We start from the raw sequence: 8,785 nt of genomic DNA, 5'->3' as shown, positions 1-8,785 counted from the left end.
AATTTGCAGCGGCTCATAACCGCTTCACGAAAAGTGAGCAATTAAGGTGATGCGTTTCTATGATCATACATCCTGTCGAAGATGAGAATAGGACAGAGGTGTCGAATCTAACTCTTAGGGATGCTCTTCACGTCGACATCTCAAGAGTCGATACTGTAATGATTCAACTTGTCACAGTTTTACAACAGCCATATACTACATGAACATTTGGGCATAGGCTACGAGGAGCGCTGACTTTAATGACCACTTTATCTGCTCTGTCTGCTCAGCCGCGGTTTACTCTATTCAGCGGTGAGATTTTCGTAGGTTTCTTTCTTCTGTCTCAATCTCAACGCTTTCGATTGGAGCACCACCAATGCCGATAATTTTTTAGCCTGCTGATTTCCATTTGCGCTGGGAGCGCGAGGAAATACGCTACACAGCTAGGTTATAAAGAACAAGCCGCCCAGTACAGGAATTATAGGGCGACTACCCGAGTGTCAGGAATACGGGCTACATTCGCTGATGGACTAACCGAACCAACTGCAGCCACAAGCCTACCAGTGGAGCCAAAACCGGGAGGGGAGAAAGAACAGTTTCAATTCACTGACGCTTATTTCTCAAAGGACCCCCGGGACAGGAAATCTGACCACTTCTAATTGTGGAAAACTGCTTTGTGACCGTTACACATGCTTTTGTTTTGCGCGGTATGGGTGTAAGGACCGTATTTAAAGATCCCCAGCAGATACCAGGCAGTCACAATACAACCTATCAAACTCCGTCCAACCGGGCGCTGGTGGTATATGGCTGCATGCCTTATCAGAACATATATGTTTGTCGTTTCTTTGGACGTATTTTGAGATTATTTTAAGCAGCTTTGGATACTTTGTTTTTGCGTTGCATGTGAATTGAAAGGAGCCTGGAATTGGCCTTTATATGACTTTTCTATCCTATATGAAGGAGTTGGATAGCGGAACGAGAGGAGAGCGACACAAACAAACAACGGGGACTCAACACTATTCATATTGAGATCATTTCGTTGTGATTTTAGTAGACATTATTAACTCATATTTTAGTCTATGCCTTAAATCCATTTTATAGTTCGTATTAAATAGTTATTAATGTAACGCTTTGTTTTGGACACTTTTCCATACGGGGTGTCGGTCATATGGTGAAACTGGAGGGGTTAACATAACTGTTAGGGTTTCAGTCAAACAGTGACAGAAATAAACTAATCATTATCACCCAAGTCTGCCCGCGACCCTTCGGTGACTCACGTGCCAGCCTCAGTGATGGTCGGAATCGAGATCTAACAAGACAACAACCCTGCTGATGCGACCAGGTACATTACAAATATCTGTGAAGGTAAGGTCTTACTAAGCCTATACCCATGGCTAGCTGTATGTATTTGCCTTGAACTTATGATGCTTTTCGTTGTTGTTTCATCGTGGCATGGAAGAATCAGTCTCCAGACAATGTGTTTGCTGTGTGCATGTTAGCTGTTATTCGTTGTATACTTTTTTTGGACATAAACATGACTTAACGTTATATTTCTTGAATCTAGCTATGTGGCCTATAAATGCAGTGTAGTTCTGTTTTTAGACAACGGTCTACCCCGAGCTCTCAAACCCTGTTCCTGGAGAGCTACCATCCTGTAGGGTACCACTCCAACCCTGTTCCTGGAGAGCTACCGTCCTGTAGGGTATCACTCCAACCCTGTTCCTGGAGAGCTACCGTCCTGTAGGGTTTCACTCCAACCCTAATCTAGCGCACCTGATTAAAAAAATGAGGTGGTTGATAACATCAATTAGGTTAGTTACAACTGGGGTTGGCGTGAAAACCTACAGGAGGGTAGCTCTCCAGGAGCAGGGTTGGAGAACCCTGGTACACTAATAATTCAAATTCAGGTTGTTCTTTGGATTGACATTTAGAGTAATTGACCAATTCTCTAGAGAGAATCTTTGTTTTTACACATTTCATGAAATGAATTAATCCAGAGGCCTATGCAATCATCACTTTGTATCACTTGGAGTCACTGTAGTAACTCGGGCTATTGAGTTGCCTTGTTTCCATTAGCAGGCTGCTGTCCATGGTGCTGAAACACACAAACACGTTTCTAGTGTGTGTCAGCACACATACAAGTTAAGCAGGGAGGTTTCATAGTTGAAGTGGTTTTACAGAATGTACCAAACTGCTTAGGGCAGGCTACTGACAACACCTCAGCAGTCTGGTCAATCCCAAACCAAACTCACTTCCTCCTCCTCCTCCTCCTCCTCCTCCTCCTCCTCCTTCTCCTCCTCCTCCCCCTCCTTGCATGCTCATCTCTCCCAGGCTCACTGCTGCTCTGCTCTCCATATAACAATCCATGTCTGATTTGGTGTTATGATTCAGCCCTTATGTGAAAGTGGAACGGCCTGCAGAGAGGTTAGCATGGTCATTGGTAACCGCCATGCTAACACAGGGCTACAACAGGCACCACCATGCTAACACGGGGCTACAACAGGCACCATCAACCTAACATGGGGCTACAACAGGCACCACCATGCTAACATAGCGCTACAACAGCCACCACCATGCTAGAGCAGCACATGGTGATGTCTGAGACGTACTTCTCAGCCTGAAGTGTCCCCACTTGCACCAGTAAATAGCTATCTTTTCACGTGGCACTGACTGGTAGGACGCTGCAGGAGGGCGGTCACATGTGCTAGCGAGGCAGAGGTCCTGAGTTCGCACAAGGTATGGGCCGAATCAGGGGGAAGTGGTACTCGCTAAACAAGCAGTGTTAGGTCCTTTTCACTAACACAAGGCTACAACAGGCAGGGAGTGACGTGCACAGGATACAACAGGTGTAAAACAGTACACTGAAATTCTTACTTAAAAATGATGGACGATATAGAAATTGAATTACTAGAATAAGACATTCCCCTTCAAGTCGTCTTTCATTAACGCGTGGCCCGGCTTCTATTAGTATGTTATTTCTATGAGGAGGCAGGCCTGCACCAGTATGGTCTCCGTGTTACAGCAGGCAGGGGACGCCAGACCAAGGTTATGTAGGCAGTGTCTGAATTAGCATGACCAGAACCTTGTGTGTGTGTTTAACATTCTGTCATGAAAGACTAGCTTCAGCATTGTCACCATGCTTGAGCAGCATGGGGTCAAAGGCCAATGAGGCAGGGTCTGCAGCAGTCACCAGCAGTAATGTCAGCCCTGATGCTGAGGCAAGCCTGTACCAGGGGGAGGGAGGGAGCTATGGACGATATAGAAATTGAATTACTAGAACTGACATTCCTCCTCTCTGAGTGGAGAGGAGCAGTAGCGGAGTCTGTAAAGCCCCAATGGCTGCTTGCTCCATGACCCTTCCAACACCCTCGGCCCCCTGGGAACACAGCAATGAGGGAATGTCTGTTTCCTCCCTCCCTCCCTCCCGCCTCCCTCCCTCGTGAGTAATCACTCTAAAGCAACACCCCAACCCTCAGTTCACAGTTTCCTTGCCACCCCAACAACCTTCACCCAATTCCCAGTTTCCTTACCACTCCAACACCCTCCACCCAATTCCCATAGTTGGGGAAAGAGACAAAAGACACACACACACACACATATTTAGGGAATATGATGCTATTTCGGACAGAACCAGTCTTCACATTAGAATCACCAGCTTATAAAGAAAGGGCCTTAATGAAATGGATTCCAAGGCACTAGGATGTAATGTTCCCCCGTCTGTTTTATGGCTCAGTATGTCACATGGTCTTTGATATGTTCATCATAAAGCTGTAGCCTATATAAAGGATATATTGTATCTCAACCCTTTACAGATATAGGATCTTCATTTGAGCCAGTTTGCTACAACAGAAAATGTGAATTATTATGTGGATTATAATTAATGAACAGTTTTTGTAGGGGTTGATAAATTCTCAGCAATAAAAGATTGATCAAATTAAGATCCTACATATGTACTTGGAAATGGTTCCAAGGGATGATGGAGAGGCACTGGGATGCAATGTTATGTTCCCCATTCTACCGTCCTGCATAGGATGCCACATGGAGGGTCTTTGTCATGTTCATCATATAGGTGTCAATACAGGATACATCTCAGGTCGTTTCGTGGATGGTTATTGAATATTTTGATATAAAATGGTAATTTAGCAGATGCTTTTATCCAAAGCAACTTAGAGAACTGTCAACATTGACAGTGACACGTATTCACTATATGTGAGAATCAAACCCACAACCCTGGTGTTGCCAGTAGCAACACACTTGGTATAGTATAGGAAATCTCAACTCTTCTCTTGGAGGATTTAAATGTATCTTTGTTATTATGATATATAGGCTTAACGGAAGCCATTTGATTGTGAATGTTGTTGAGTGTATGGAGAGGGACACAGCAGGCTACATCCGTCTCTCAGTGTCAGAACGCAGTGGTTAGTCCATGTCAGTCACTTCTCCTACGCTCACCACGGCAACAAAGAGGCAAACAGCTCAACCACGGCAACACAGAGGCTAACAGCTCACCACGGCAACACAGAGGCTAACAGCTCAATCATGGCAACAAAGAGGCAAACAGCTCAACCACGGCAAAACAGAGGCTAACAGCTCACCACGGCAACAAAGAGGAAAACAGCTCGACCACGGCAACAAATAGGCAAACAGCTCACCACGGCAAAACAGAGGCAAACAACGAGAGAGATAGCTAGCACGCCTGAAATAAATGACTAGAAAAAAGACTTGAATGGCAGTCTGCCAAGCCGATGGATGGAGATATAAAAAGATGAAGGGAATAAGAAAATCAATTATTTTAGCGGTGCTAACTGTACATGTCTGCCCTACAGGAGCCACTCTGTGGAGAGGAACAGAAAACAACAACACACCAAACACACACAAAACACACACCAAACACACACCAAACACACACAAAACACACACCAAACACACACAAAACACACACCAAACACACACAAAACACACACCAAACACACACAAAACACACACCAAACACACACCAAGCACACACCAAGCACACACCAAACACACACACACCAAACACACACCAAGCACACACCAAACACACACACACCAAACACATACCAAACAGACACCAAAAACACACACACCAACCACACACCATGCACGCACCAAACACACACATACCAAACACATACCAAACACACACCAAACACACACCAAAAACACACACACCAAACACACACCAAGCACACATACACCATTCACACACCAAGCATCTACCAAACACGCACCAAACACACACCAAACACACACACACCAAACACCTACCAAGCACGCACCAAACACACACCAAACACACACACACACAGCCTGTGCTGACAAAGTGTTGTAAACAGAAATGAGAGGAGACATGTTTTCCAGAAAAGGAGAAAGAAAGAAGTGCTTGGGGTGGTGCTATAGCTCTAACTGTTAATACATGACCTCTGTTGATATTCACTCAGCTCACTACCCCAGGCCCCAGTTACAGTATCCTCCTCATGGACAACTGACCATTAGGCCAAATGTGCATCCCAAAATGCACACTTTTCACAATATCGTGAACTACATTTGGCCAGGGCCCATAGGGGTCTGGTCAAAAGTAGTTCACTATATAGGGAATAGGCTGAGCCCACCACTGGTGTATATAAGTACATCAGAAGACAGTGGAGTGGCACGTAGCACAGACCACTTGTTCAGGGTTCATGGATGACCAGATCATTCAGTGCCGGACAGTACGTAATCCTGCATGGTGTGTGGTCTCTATACAGATACTCAGTATACGACAACAGTTGTGTCTGTCTGTCTGATAAAGTTTGATTTGATGGTGATCGATAGTGTTCTTTTGGAATGATCTCATTCTAGAATCTTGGTGACGTGACTCCATGCAGTGTGCTGGGTTCTGTATGTTATATGTGTGATGGATGGTAGTTTGGCAAGATGAGCTCTTCTTGTGGAATGTCTCTATCTGTGTGCTTGCAGGGATCTGTACGCTGACATTAAACTGTCCTCTGTGCTGAATGTTTTCTGGGCAATTGTCAGTCTCTCTCTCTCTCTCTCTCTCTCTCTCTCTCTCTCTCTCTCTCTCTCTCTCTCTCTCTCTCTCTCTATGTGTGTGCCAGTCTGCTGACAGTGACGTCAGATCTATACTGTGTGCTACTTACCGTTCAATGTTACCTTCCTGTTCAAAGGAAGGCCTTTGGTCACTGTTAGGGTCATTTAAAGGTAAGGACTGGCTAACAAGATTATCATGATGTGATATTGAACCTGGATCGTTTCTCAGAAACCTATCTACTCATACAGTATCATCTTAGTGGGTCTATTGGCTTATATAGGTCAAGTGTGGCAAAGTCAGTGTGTGTGTGTGAGCATGTGTGCTTGCGTGTGTGTATTTGTTTGTGTGTATATACAGTTGAAGTCGGAAGTTTACATACACCTCAGCCAAATACATTTAAACTCAGTTTTCCACAATTCCTCACATTTAATCGTGGTAAAAATTCCCTGTCTTAGGTCAGTTAGGATAACCAATTAACTTTAAGAATGTGAAATGTCAGAATAATAGTAGAGAGAAAGATTTATTTAAGCTTTTATTTCTTTCATCACATTCCCAGTGGGTCAGAAGTATACATATACTCGTATTTGGTAGCATTGCCTTTAAATTGTTTAACTTGGGTCAAACGTTTCGGGTAGCCTTCCACAAGCTTCCCACAATAAGTTGGGTGAATTTTGGCCCATTCCTCCTGACAGAGCTGGTGTAACTGAGTCAGGTTTGTAGGCCTCCTTGCTCGCACATGCTTTTTCAGTTCTGCCCACAAATTTCCTATATGAATGAGGTCAGGGCTTTGTGATGGCCACTCCAATACCTTGACTTTGTTGTCCTTAAGCCATTTTGCCACAACTTTGGAAGTATGCTTGGGGTCATTGTCTATTTGGAAGACCAATTTGCAAACAAGATTTAACTGATGTCTTGAGATATTGCTTCAATATATCCACATAAATTTCCTCCCTCGTGATGCCATCTATTTTGTGAAGTGCACCAGTCCCTCCTGCAGCAAAGAACCCTCTAAACATGATGCTGCCACCCCCGTGCTTCACGGTTGGGATGGTGTTCTTCGGCTTGCAAGCCTCCTCCTTTTTCCTCCAAACATAATGATGGTCATTATGGCCAAACAGCTCTATTTTTGTTTCATCAGACCAGAGGACAATTCTCCAAAAATAACGATCTTTGTTCCCATGTGCAGTTGCAAACCGTAGTCTGGCTTTTTTATGGCAGTTTTGAAGCAGTGGCTTCTTCCTTGCTGAGCAGCCTTTCAGGTTATGGTGATGTAGGACTCGTTTTACTGTGGATATAGATACTTTTGTACCTGTTTCCTCTAGCATCTTCACAAGGTCCTTTGCTGTTGTTCTGGGATTGATTTGCAATGTTTGCACCAAAGTACGTTCATGTCTAGGAGACAGAACGCGTCTCCTTCCTGAGCGGTATGACGGCTGTGTGGTCCCATGGTGTTTATACTTATACAATTTATTTTCTGAGGTCTTGGCTGATTTCTTTTGATTTTCCCATGATGTCAAGCAAAGAGGCACTGAGCTTGAAGGTAGGCCTTGAAATACATCCACATGTACACCTTCAATTGACTCAAATTATGTAAATTAGCCTATCAGAAGCTTCTAAAGCCATGACATAATTTTCTGGAATTTTCCAAGCTGTAAACTTCTGACCCACTGTAATTGTGATACAGTGAATTTAAGTGAAATAATCTGTCTGTAAGCAATTTTTTGAAAAATTACTTGTGTCATGCACTTGTAGATGTCCTAACCGACTTGCCAAAACTATAGTTTGATTAACAAGAAATTTGTGGAGTGGTTGAAAAATGAGTTTTAATGACTCCAACCTAAGTGTATGTGAACTTCCAACGTCAAATGTATTTGTGTTGGTTGTGGTCTGTCTGCACGCATTTCCTGCTCTGCCTGGCAGGTCATCTGAACTCACCCTAAACGCCATCCCTGACCCTCAACCAACCAATCACCATTAGTCTCCCTGATTGGGTTTGATTTCATTGGCCCTGTCTTAATTAAGACCTGGGAAGATGATGAAAAAAATTGAGGGGAAATAATAGGATTCTCTGATTGTGTGGTGTCCAAGAGCACATTTAATTTAATACTTTTTACTACCCTGAGAGTCCTGCTAAGGTTTTTTATTTTATTTTTTGTCTGAATTAAATTTGTTCCATGGCAGTGAATTTTCATAAACAACATGATCAAAAGTATGTGGACACCTTATTCCAAAGATCATGGGCATTAATATGGAGTTGGCCTCCCCTTTGCTGCTAAAACAGCCTCAACTCTTCTGGGAAGGCTTTCCACTAAATGTTGGAACATTCCTGTGGGGATTTGCTTCCATTCAGCCACAAGAACATTAGTGAGGTTGGGCACTGATGTTGGGTGATTAGGCCTGGGTCACAGTCAGCGTTCCAATTCATCCCAAAGGTGTTCGATGGGGTTAAGGTCAAGGCTCTGTAAGGGCAAGTCAAGTTCTTCCACACTGATCTTCACAAAATATTCTGTATGGACCTCGCCTTGTGCACAGGGACATTGTCATGCTGAAACAGGAAAGGGCCTTCCCCAAATTGTTGCCACAAAGTTGGAAGCACATAATTGTCTAGAATGTCATTGTATGTTGTAGTGTTAAGATTTCCCTTCACTGGAACTAAGGGGCCTAGCCCGAACCATGAAAAACAGTCCCAGACCATTATTCCTCATCCACCAAACTTTACAGTTGTCAATTTACATTCGAGCAGGGAGTGTTCTC

At 43.9% G+C, this 8,785-nt stretch overlaps 1 protein-coding gene across 1 annotated transcript in view; it reads left to right on the top strand.

Moving 5' to 3' along the window:
* The first annotated feature begins 560 nt into the window (after nucleotides 1-560).
* Nucleotides 561-8,785, top strand: part of LOC139421871 (protein FAM163B-like) — a 31,924-nt gene continuing 23,699 nt past the window's right edge. The window contains exon 1 of the mRNA XM_071173000.1: nucleotides 561-1,344. The gene's annotated coding sequence lies outside the window, so the exon portion shown is untranslated. The remainder of the gene's footprint in view (nucleotides 1,345-8,785) is intronic.

The sequence above is a fragment of the Oncorhynchus clarkii genome, chromosome 12, assembly GCF_045791955.1.
Source record: "Oncorhynchus clarkii lewisi isolate Uvic-CL-2024 chromosome 12, UVic_Ocla_1.0, whole genome shotgun sequence".
Lineage (NCBI taxonomy): Eukaryota > Metazoa > Chordata > Actinopteri > Salmoniformes > Salmonidae > Oncorhynchus > Oncorhynchus clarkii.
This window is presented reverse-complemented; position numbering and strand designations above follow the sequence as displayed.